General features: G+C 33.8%; 1 protein-coding gene across 1 annotated transcript in view; it reads right to left on the bottom strand.

Annotated features, from left to right (window-relative positions):
* Baz2b (bromodomain adjacent to zinc finger domain 2B) overlaps nucleotides 1-8,454 on the bottom strand; it is a 338,801-nt gene extending 330,347 nt beyond the window's left edge. The window contains exon 1 of the mRNA XM_023713794.1: nucleotides 7,624-8,454. The gene's annotated coding sequence lies outside the window, so the exon portion shown is untranslated. The remainder of the gene's footprint in view (nucleotides 1-7,623) is intronic.
* Between the last annotated feature and the right edge of the window lie 4,385 nt (nucleotides 8,455-12,839).

Here is a 12,839-nt window from a genome sequence, read left to right as displayed (position 1 = left end):
TATCCATACGCTTTTCTAAATATAATTATATATAATAATGAAACCATGAAAGGCTGACAAATAAAATCCTAAAGTTTTTATTTTACCAAAAAACAAAGAGCAGTTCTCTAATTGATCTATAAGGAAGTAGGGAAAGCTGGATTTATTTAAATTTTACTTCCTTTGATTCCCTTTGCTTATTCAGTAATGAGAGGGGAAAAACAGAATACAGCTGAAAGGACAATTGTCAAAAGAAAAAAAAAAGGCACAGAACAACAAAATACCTAAGAGTAATCTCTAATAATAGCAAATTGAAAATATAAATGTATGCTGTTATCAATTCAAAATTAAAATACAACATATCCTTCAACAACCTTTTAATTTACTATTTAGAAAAAAGTACAGCCTACAATCAGCTAGGTTAAACTGACCAAATATTCTGTTATATTACCAACATAGTCATTTGCGAAGCCAAGAGTAAAAAGCACTGTTAAGACTGGGTTTCAACCTTGAAGTGCTGAGAGCTACTTCATCATCCAGGATGGGACGAACAGATGCATGCACATGTGAACCTAATGCCTTGTTGCTTTCCTTGCAGAAAGCTCAGCATAAATGCATCACTGTAAATCACTGGAATACCCATTTATTTTAACATACACAAATCAAGCATAGCTCCTTGTGATTCCTGAAATTATATTTGAAATACTATTTAACATTTTTCCTCCCACTTACATTGAAAGCTTAGGATATAAAGGTCTTTCCTCTTTCCTTGTAGTCACTGACAACATGCAAGAAATTATAATAGCTGTACTAACTTACATATTCATTTGAAGTACTGTAACTGCATTAAAAAGGCGAAAATGCTCACTAGATACCTTCTTAAAAATTAAGAGTAGCTTTACAGTCTTAGTATTAGCATCAGCCTAATTATAAAGTCTTGTCGATTTTCCCTTTGACACTGCTTTATACCAATCATAAGTTGAAAGTACTATCATTTTTCTACATATTAAAGGACATTATTTTACAGACTAATTAATCATGATCTATTGTTAATGTTGCTTCCCAGACTATACATAACTAGTAAGATATAATTAAAAATATTTTCAAATCAAAGGCAATTCAGTTACTTATCTACAAACAAAGTAATAAAATATTTTCTAAAAACAACAATTGTTGTATAATCTAGGTTGGTTTACTGGGTTGGTTGATTTTAGTGAAGAGTAAATGTATGACAGGTAAGATATGACCTTTTGTAGTTGTTTTCTTCAAAGGTTCCTAATTTTATTCAGAATTTAGTTTAAATTAAATATTTAAAATTGAAGCTGTTCTGTGTTGCAAACACAGCTAACATGAAGAACAAGTAGCAGTGACCAGATTTTAAATGCAGGTAGATCAATAAAAAAGAAAAAAAAATCACCAAGCACAGACTCCATGTGTGATTGGAATGGTTTATAATAGCTTGCAAATGATTATGTGCTTGCTGTAACCAGCTGTTCTTAAATTATGAATATGCAACCAATTCACGTTAAAGCCAAATCCCAGCACTATTTCTACAGAGAAATCCCAGTAGTTTTGCTTGTTCTACATGTTAGCTCTGTTAAGGATACAAATAGCAGTAAGCTTCAGAACAAATAGGACCAAACTATTGGCATTTCATGCACTAGGTCCATTATCACAGCAGGGAATGTCAATCACTGGTACATTCCTATAACAGCTCAGGCAATATGACAATGATCTTGTATGAAGAAAAAAAAAATTCTGCAGCATACTCAAAGTTCTGGCAACCTAAAGCTTTTTTACTATAGCCAATCAGATCGTCAGACCTGACCTACTTAAAGACTTGCACCAAGCTTGAAATATTTAAAAACATCAATCATAAAAACAAAGACAGGACACTGGATTATACAGTATTAACCTCCAGGGTTTGCATACAAAGACCTTAGATTTATTTATGTCCCAGCGAGTTAAGAGCTTCAGTACACCGTTCTTTACACCAAACTGACTGCCAATTTGATGAACCTCTCTACCCTCAGCAGGAGTGCACCGTCTTTGATTAATGAGTGCATGTTTGTAGAAAAGTGTTAAGAGAAAACAGAAAAAAACACAATTATGTCTACACATCGCTGAAGTACTAATAATTGTTTTCAAACCATTCTGTTGTGTGTATATACATTTGTACGCATCTGAATAAAATTAGTAAAGGTTTTTTTATTTATATAATTAAATTCACTATTGTCCCAATATTCAAATCATTTTTATTGGAATGAAAGGAATTCAAAAGCTAAGATATAAATCAAGCGTTTAATTTATAGAATTATTTTAAAATATTATATCTTAAAAAGCATATTGAAATTATATAGCAAAAATTTAGGCAGGATAAAAACATTTTCAATTCATATTCTTATAAAAGCCTATTCATTTTATTTTATTTTTAAAATTTTTTAAGCCTATTCATTTTAAAAGCTCAATTTTTTTAAAAAAGCTCAATATTTGACTTATAAATATCTGGACTATTAAATATTTTACATCAAAAATTCTATTATAACTTGCCATAAATCAAGTAGCACTCAAAAAACACTTAAAAATCATGTAAAACTCATTTAATTTTCCCCACTTTCAATATTTTATAACTCCATATATAGCTGTAAATGAATTAAATGATTCACTACTCATAATTTCAAAAGTCATGTTCAAGAGAAAAGTGTATGAATCAAAGTATAAACTTTATGACTTTTCTATTCAGAATTACTTTCCTTTAAAAAACTCAGTGCTGACAATTTCCACTTAACCTGCAGGATGCTTATTAACACAACATCTCTATCATAAACTAAGAATTGAGAGTCCTTTAAATATAGTTTATATTTAATATATAATTCAATTTATCACATTTGGCTTTTTATGATTATCGGCCTTGATATAACTATTAAATGAGTAAATATATTTCTTCAAAATGAGTCAAAGTCTAAGGTAACCAAAGAATTTTTAAGGAGTTTCACAGCTATGCATAAAAATGTTTCAGAAAGCATATGACCTGAAAATAAATCTTAGTTTTAATTACAGTAACATATGACCTATTTAAAAGGAAAATGTCTTCATAAATATAATTTTAAGATATAATTCTGGCATCACTCAGAGTTATGTGTTAAATATTTGTTTACATTATACAGTTAAGTCCTTTCAATAGGAACTGCCTCAGCAAATTATATGTTCTAACCATCAATGTAACTTTAAGTATTTTTTAAAAAAGCAAACTCATTTAAACTTTATGCTCCTTGAAGAACTGTTAAATATCTAATTACTTAACAATGTGAAGATATTAAAAATTAATAAATGTAGGGACTGGAAAGAGGCTAAATGTAGTAATAAACTACAGTATGATATCAGATTTATCATCACAAATATTTTTATACAATTTTTAAAAACTTCTTGGGTAATGGGATTGGTACTTTGTACTCTTTCTCTTTGCTCCTTCCCATCTCCCCTATTAGCAACAAAATGATGCAAATTATTAAGAAAAACTACCAAACATTTGGGTATAGGTACCAATGGGACAATGATTTTATACCATCTTAATATCACAATATGATAGTTAAAAACTAGCAATAATAGTTACAGGAGTAAAATACAATTTTAATTTTAAAAATTATTAAATGGCAACTAGTGGAATAATTTAGAGCTTGAATGAATTTTTAACATTTTGGCCTTGCTATAAAAGAAAACTGCCTACTTATCCAATAGTTATGTTTTTCTTCTGATTATCTCCTACAACAAAAGTTTACAGAAACATTAAATCAAATAGGGAACATTTATTAAATGAAGCACAATATTTTAAAGAATTTATGGCATAAAAAATTTAAGTGTATGTAATCAAAAACTTCTTAAAATACCCAACTAGGTAATTTGATCAATCACTCTGGAATCCAAATATATTAAGCCTTAATGATATAATTTCATTTAGGGGTCAAAATTACCATATTACTTTGAGTGAAATCATATTCTTCCTTTGGTAGTTTCAACTAGGACTAATTTCAAAAACTCAGAAACTATAACTTAAAATCCATTTCATTGAGAAATCTTGAAACTTACAAGTAATCAAGTTCTAACATACACTTTCACTAATTCAAGAAGATAAGACAGAAATCAGTGAACTTTTCTACAGCTGTAATATCCTACATCTTGTGTAGTAACACAAAAGTAGCAACAAAGACATTAACAATTGCAGTTCAAGCTGGGAGTGACTGTTCTGTTTCAATTCAATGACACCACTAATGGCTTCTTAGCAGCTCCATGAAATCAACCAGCTGTCAAGTTGATGCATCAGAAGAACAGTTATGCACTCCCATAAGAAAAAGCAACACATCAGGATGTTTGACAAAACATCTGCTCCTTTACACTGCAGTTCTATAATAAACATGCAAACAAAGAAATAAGAGCAAGGGCAACAGAATTAAAATTCCAAGGTTTCCATTACAATCTTATAGGGATTTTAAATGGATGACTTATTAATTTTCTTTTCAATTTCTACAAAGTTCAATACTTTTATTTTCTTAGAAAATGCTAAATGTAATTGAAAACCCAGGTTTTTCTATAGAGGCAAGAACTATATTTTTAAAATTCACAATAAACTGTATTCATCAAGAAAAAGCAGTATGTTATATATAAAATTAAAATACATTCTCCTTTCATGTCAGTGTCAACAATATTGTCAAGAACTGCATGTCTGATGCTGAACAGCCCAAAAATACTTTTTCACCAGTGCTTGAAAGAGTAAATGTTCTATAATTCCTTACTAATTTAACCTATGACAACAGTAAAGGAACTATTATCTGCATTTTAGAATACATACCTATTCCTATTTCTCTTTCTAAATGGACACAACAGTATTAAATTTTCATAATTTCCTGTTTTTAAAGCATGCAATCTGATTCTCTGAGAAAGACTGTCATAAACTTAAAATAATTTTACCTTCAACCACTTGTTTCAAATATTTGTAAAATCTTATTTTTACATCTCAAACATACAAGTGCCTTAATGTTCTAAATTATTAACTATGCAGCACAGTGACAATAATGTGTACAGTGTTTACAATAGGTGTGAAACATCAAATGTACTTAACTACCATTTTCTTAAACTGCTTATCCTCTGTTGCTTGCCATTTATAATCTGCCAAATCTTCTAGTCCTTTGTTGCATGTATAATTTAGAACCATCTGTTCTATGTGCTCTTAACTATTTAAACATTTTTACCTACCACAATTCACATAAATGGCAGACATTCAATTCACTCAAGCTTTCAATATAGCATTTTACATAAAAGCAAATTTCTGGGTAAATAGCATATAACATCAAAAAAGACTGCTACAGAAATTAAAAACATACCCTTTACAAGGTAAGTTTTACATGTCTGACAAGCCTTCCCAATGTATTAAGAATGGTTTCTACGAGTTTTTCTTTTAGCTAATTGTAGTCAATGTTTTCCTCCTGAATCCAGAAGACAAAGAGAATGCAAATTAAATACAGTTTCATGTCCTTGTTAGAAGAGATGTAAATATGCTGACTGAAAACGACTACAGAAAACAGAATTCCACTTTGCCATTTAATTTACAGTGCCTCTTATTTATATACTAGTAAGTGTATCATTAAGTTTGATCATGTGACCAGCCCAACTTTTGTGAGATGAAAAACTATTTTACACAGCAACTTAAAACACTAATTTTATTGCATTTTTTATAATATAGCTAAACATTATAAATTATCTTTTAAAGTACATCTCCCTTTTATACACTAGGCTACATTTTGCCAATTATTTAATAGCATCTGCTACGAAAATTCTTAAGTATATAGTACCTTAAGGTATATCTGTCTTTCTAGATACTTCTAACTTTCAAGAGGTAAATATACAAAAATAGACTGCCTAATTATAAAAAGGGTGCTAAGTAATATACATGTAAATATTAACTAGGTTCATTAAAAACTCATAGATGAGCAAACAGCAAAGAGAATATTCTGATTACAAATATATTTGAAATCTTTAAAAAAAATAGCATACAAAATCTAAGTGAATAGCAAATGACAATAAAAGTTTATATCAATTTTGCACATAATCATCCACCTGTTACGGAACATAAAATATATGTATTTTGCCTGTTCATTTGAAAAATAAACAAAAATATGCCACAGACCTAAGCATCAAGCTGTAAGTTTCACGATCCTTTAAAAAGGGGAAAACTGAGCAAAAAAATACTACTTTTGAGAAAATTTCTCCGTAGTTTACATGACGTCACTGGGTGCCTGAACATTTTCTAAACTTCAGGCCTTATCCATAAACGCTTTCTGGCTTTCTATGGCTTTTTTCTCTTCCCAAAAAAATAAAATAAGGAGACCTGGGAATAAAAATTGCCCAAGATGGCGAAACGCTTGTTGTTTAGAGGGCAGAGGAAAAAATGGAGGATATTGTAATATACACAAAGGGATAAATTTCAACGACTCGGCCAAGGATTGCAGCTGCTTCTCTCTTTATAAGGAAGCAAAACACAAAAGATAAATACTGAGGAAGAGAGAAAAGAAGAGAAAATCTCCCCAAGAGCAGGGCCAGCTCTGAGTCCTCAAACACTTCCTTTTCCAAATCCCAGTTCTGCGGTTCGTGGAATTACTTTAAAGGGAGAGAAGCCGAGAAAGCAAAAGGGGGAGGGGAGGAACAAGATTAAAAGACGGAACCAGAAGAGTTGAGAGCTGGCAGCCGTTCCTGGGGAAGAACTGCTAGATCTGAGACTTTACTGTAGGAAAGCAAAGCTCACACCTCCTGCGTTAGGACAGACCTTCCGAGGTACCCAGGTCTTTCCTCAGTCCCACCTGCCCTACCCCCACATCCACCTCCGCTCATTTTCGTAAACTCCAGATCCTCAAGCTTCACAAGGCAAGAAAAGAGGCCCGAATGGGGGGCGGGGGACACGCAGCTCGGCAGTCCTAGAGGGAAGAGGGGGCGGAGGCAAAAAGGGTAGCAGTAGGCGGACGGGTGGGGGTGGGGGTGGGGGTGGCGGGGTGGGGGTGAAGGGTAATCTCGAAACTACCCGGGCGGAGAGTGGGGCTGGCGGCGGATATTCCGGGGTAGGAACGGCGACCGCGACGCTGCCGGGGGTCGTTGTTAAGAAGCAGAACTGTGGCGGCGACCGGAGCGCCGGGAGTCCGAGAGGAGAAGGACGGCGCCGCGAAGCCCGGCGGCCGAGGACAGCGGCCCGCACAAAGGAGGCGGACGCGCGGCGGCCGCCCGGTCGGGGAGCGGGCCGCGGCCCTGCTAGACCGAAGTCCCACACCCGCTGCTAGGCATAAAGTTTACGTCCTCCTGCGACCGCACTCCCCACTTCCCACGCAGGCCCGCACTTCTCCGCGTCCTCCTCCCCTAAACTCCACTCGGGACCCCGAGAGCCACCTCTGCCTTCTGGCCAGCACAACAAAGAGACACCGACCGGAGAGGGTAAACAGCGGCGGCAGGGCGAGCAGAGCGGCTGGGCGAGCGCCTCGGAGAGCAACTCCGGAGTCCCTGCTAGCGGCAGCGTAGTTTCTCCTTTTCTTTCTACCGGCTTCATAACATTCGGAATTTTGCATCTTCACCCGCTCCCCACACGCCCGAGGATTTTTAACTCACCTTTACTTTCCAACTGAGAGTTGCGGTAGATGGGATTTTTGCCTTCCCCAGATGGTTGAAGGTTAAGCTTTGGACTCCCCACCACCTCCTTATTTCAGTTATAATTTCTACAAGAAAAGTATAAAGAGAGTTGGAGGGAAGGTGAAATCTGTGATCGGGAAAGCCCTTGACTCCCTCCTCCGTCTTCCGCCTCTCTCTGATTAGTTCCTATCCAGCAGCAGATTGAAGCAGGAGATGATTCTTCTCAAGGTTTGTTCAGCAGCTTCACTTCTAGGCGAAGGCTTCATGAACCAAGTGACGTCAACCAACAAGGCTTCTCTCTCTCTCCTCTAACAATGAAAGTTGCTGTTAACAAGGGAAAAAAGAGAGAGAATTGTTTATACCATTTCAGTTCCAATAATAAATGACCTATCAGCTCCTAAAGAAGCTAAGGGAGGGGGTTGCTTCTTCCTTCCAAGAATACTGTAGCTTTGAGTTTGCACTGTTCCTTGTCCCAGGAAAAAGTTAAGAAACTTAAATGTTTTGTTTTGCTTTTAAAAGAGGTCAGAAAATAAGGTTCAAACTTAATCGTTAAAACGTAAAACGGACTAATAGCCATGTTTAGTTAACCATTTCCACTTCAACTTTTTATGTTTGCAAACTCAATTCTGTTCTAGTCTACAAACCAACTAAATTAATATGCCAAGAATGTATGGATATGAAGAGTAAAAAACAGGTTGCGAGATAGTCCCAGGGTAAAATGCATTGCCTTCCCATGTGATAAGTTAAACTAGCTGTAATGTGTATGCACTGAGCTAAAATAAAATTAAATAAAGGACGTTATAATAGCAAATCGGTTTCAAATAAATTCATAAACTAATCAGTAGTCAGTCGTTTTGTTTTCCAGTTTCTGAGAGTTATTTTCTTTTTTAAGAATAGCCAATTGTAGGGTCAGAATATTTTTTTAAATCAAATTGAGTAAAACTAGTAGCCCATTAATTCCCTCTTTAAACTATACATGCGTTATGTATTTGACCCCCAGCGTCTCTTACAACTTTTTTTAACCTTCCACTCTCCCCTCTAATTCCCATATCCTGTAACCAATCAAGTTAAACGAAGGTAAAGTGTACCCTATTCCCATCCATGTCTCACTCCAGTTCTCCAAAAATAAATTTTAAAAAAGACAACCCTGGTAACACTATTACCTATGAAGACATGCAACTTTTAAAAATTTCATTTTAGTTTTTTCCTTAAGAGCACATTAATGTTTCAAAGTTTATATAAAGTACATAATGCATAATTTTCAGAGTGAAAATTAAGCTATAGGAGAATAATTTGACCATACACGTTATATTTAACATAAATATGTGAGTAAATGTATCTTAAAAGATGCTATTGTTTTGTTTCCTCCTCAACCACTGGCTGTGATTTTAATTGTACTGGAGGATCTTCATTAGTATTAACACATGGGGAGATTTCACAAAGCTGCTTCATTAGGGGAAAAAAAAAGCTGGCAGACTAGGTCTTTCTGCATGTGCTGAGAATGTCAGCCTTACCTCGGTCATTTGTAACATAATAAGTGCAAGTACAATGATTGCGACGCAGGAGCGCTGGGGGAAGGGCAGGAACACTGCCTGTCTAGCGGGAAGAACTGAAAAGAAGCTGCTCATTACATAGTAAAATGAATGCTAAAAATTAGTGAAGAGGATGTCTCAGGAGACTGATGCTAAATAAATTAATGTGCTGATATGTTTTTAATTATTATTTTTGTGGTAGTTTATTTCATTCTCAGGATTCACATTGAGCAGCAAAGCTGTGCTAGCATTTATTGATTTTTTTTCCCTGCCACTTTCCCAGAATACAGATTTTAATCATTTCACTACACCACACTCAGTAATTTCATTAAAAACTGAAATCTTCTATCCCCAGAAAAGCATTTAATTTCAACGACGTACAATTTCTCTTTTAGCAGCAAACTATCTCTACAGTAAAAGCTGGCCCAAGGTTCAAATGCATAATTTAATCCTGAGTTTTCTATGCTCTGCATTCCTTTCAAGCTATAATTTGTGTAACTACCTAATAACTGTAATAAGGATAATAATTTCCTTATAATATATTATTAACTCATATTTAATTAACTCAGAGGCCAAGCTCCATACATGTGTGACTGGGTCAACAGTTCTGCAATCTCAAAATTTACTAATAATGTTTCAGAAGAAAAATAGATTAAAATGTAAGTATAAATACTACCATTTAGACCTTCATCCTAGGTCACACGCAGCATCTATTATTCTATAATTAGTGGTTACTCAAGATTTTTAAATATTTGGAAGTAGTACAATTCAGTAATATTTCTGTACATAAAATGTTACAATATTGATATTTTCATCTTTATTACAGTCCCCGATTGGCATTACTGTGGATATTTAATTTTGAAAGCATAAGAAAGGTTTGGCTTAAAAGTGTCTTGATTTTCATAAAGAATTGACTTCCAAAACAATAATTTTCTTCCAATACATTTCTCTTCAAATAAAAATAAGTGACACATTATGTTAAAAACTAAGACTATATATTTTCCTTATTGTATTATTTTATACAAATACAGTTCAATTTTTTGTTCTAGTAATATTTTTTAAAATACTGGATTTACAGATGACACACTGGTTTCCCAAATGATCCAATTTATAAGTGTATGTAATTTACATTGCCTAGTTTGTTTGTTTGTTTTCTTTTGTAATCCTGGGAATTGAACCCCGTGGTACTCTACCACTGAACTATATCCCAGTTCTTTTTATTTTTTTTATTTTGAGCCAAGGTCTTGCCACATTGCTCAGGATAGGCCTGAACTACAATCCTCTGAGCTCAACCTCTGAAATAACTAGCATTACTGAGCCAGGCACAACTGCCCATTTTTTAAAGAAAAAAAAAAAAAAAACTGAGGAAAAATTTGTCAATAAAACTTATAATTTCAAGCTGTGGAAATACAGTTAATAACCAGGAAAAATCATAGATAATGAAAGTGAGTAGCTACTATATAAAAACTCATTGTTTCCTGGGTTGATTTTATAATCATCATATTTACAAGATTGTGTATTTGCAATTTTTAAATTAAAGCACGCTACAACATAGTTTTCTTGAGTGTAAGATGAAACAACATAGCAAAATAAAGCCTTACCATCACAAAAAAGTTGGAACAAAGAGTAAAAGTGGTGACTGTAAAGATTTTACTGTATTTTTACATTAGAAAGCCAAATTAGCATCAAGGGTTCTTTGTATAGTTTGGGAAATGTTTTTTTGACATTCTCAAAGATGAAATGAAATTAAATGGAAATGAATAATTAACAAAACAGTTTATTTATTTATTTTACTTTTTTTTGCGGAACTGGGGATTGAACTCAGGCCTTGCGCTTACCAGGGAAGCACTTATTCTACTGAGCTATCTTCCCGGCCCTAACAAAATAGTTGGTGAACAAAAAATGCAGATACCTAAAATTCATAATAGAATTTTTTTATTTTAATAATTCAACAAGTTTAATTTTATATTAAAATACAGCTTCAAAATAATTTAGTGTTACCCGGTAATTCACATACATTAGTTATGCAACTTGGTCTATACTTTTAACTGATTTTTAAAAATGGCGTACTTAGAAATTTTAAGCTAGATTACTTCAAAGTATTTAAGGCCCTCTTACTAGGAACTCAACATTAAATTGTTTTTTAATATTATTTCTTCGCTTTCTTAATGTTATCACACTTGATTATTTCAAAGATTAGAACATAATCAGAGTTGAGAAAAAATAAAAATAATTACTAGTTAAAAAATAATTGGCTAAAGTAGTATTTGTTTTATATCTAAGACACCTACATGAGTAATCATGTGTACTGTTATAATTTAATGATTAAGTGGGTATTTTGTGATTTTGATATTTTGAAATTCTATATACGTGAAATACACCTATCCCACATATACTATATATGCTACAACTATAAAATGACTGAATTATTGCACTTTCATCTATGAAGCATCATCTGATTTTAGGACCAAGGTAGATAGCAGAGATGAACAGATATCTTATCTACCACTATGGGTATTGTCAGTAGTTCCTCAAAGAATAAGGAACTACCATATAGAACAAAGTCTCAGAAGTCTGACTACAAAACAGTACAAACACAAGATCTCAATAGTATTAAGCTGGTCACTGTCATATCCTGTTTGTTTCCATCACTATAGACTAATGAAGTCTATTTGTCTCATTCATTTAATAAACATTTGGGTGCTTGTTACATGCTATATACTGTTTAAGGCTGAAAAAAAAAACATGAAAAACTCATTTTCTGGTTATTAAAAGGGTGAAATTTCTAAGAGATTAGAGACTAATATAAATCACATATAAGGATATAGAAGATCTATAAAAATAGTCAACTAATTCTGATTGGGAGACTATAAAAGCTTTTATCAAAGTAATATAATTTGAACTGCATCTCAGTACTAAGAGTTTACCAGGAAATGAAAATGTGTATTTGGAGAGGGGATGAAACCACAAATATAAATTAAGGAAATAAGACACAAATATAAATATAAAAAGCTAGTAGGTCTTATGTCTATCTACTAGTAATAAATTCAGTATTACAGGACTTTCAGCATGAGGATGAAGGGGTATGAGGGATGTCATAACAGGGATAAAGCCATAAAAGGAGACTTGGACCAGAGTGTGAATGGCCTAATGTACCATGGGACAGTAGTTGAATTTATCCTCAGAGGCAACAAAAGTTGGCAAAAGAGTAACATGACTGACCTAAATTTGAAGAATCAATGACTATATAGAAAATGCAAATGATAGTCTGTGATATGAAGAGACTGTTTAACAATCCATGAGTTGGAGAGGAAAAGCCAAGTATTTTGATGCAAAATTTCAATTTGGTGACAAACTGAAAACCCTTTGAGGAAAAGAACAAGTGAAGAACTAAAGGGATTTCAGATTTAGAATACAGAGTTAATGCTGGATGGAGTCATTTAACTAAGGTCCATAACACATAAGAAAAAGCACATCATGAGGTAGTCTGGGATTAGATTTCATACCATGTTTTATAGGCCTTTCTAAAAATATGATTGGAGGGCTGGAGAGATGGCTCAGTAGTCTAAAGCACCTACTTGGAACAAGCTTGGCAAAGCACAGGGACCGCGGTTCAATCCCCCAGCACCACATGCCAGCCAGCCCCGCCCCCTGGTGGGCTGA

The sequence above is a fragment of the Octodon degus genome, unplaced genomic scaffold, assembly GCF_000260255.1.
Source record: "Octodon degus isolate 3935 unplaced genomic scaffold, OctDeg1.0 scaffold00032, whole genome shotgun sequence".
Lineage (NCBI taxonomy): Eukaryota > Metazoa > Chordata > Mammalia > Rodentia > Octodontidae > Octodon > Octodon degus.
This window is presented reverse-complemented; position numbering and strand designations above follow the sequence as displayed.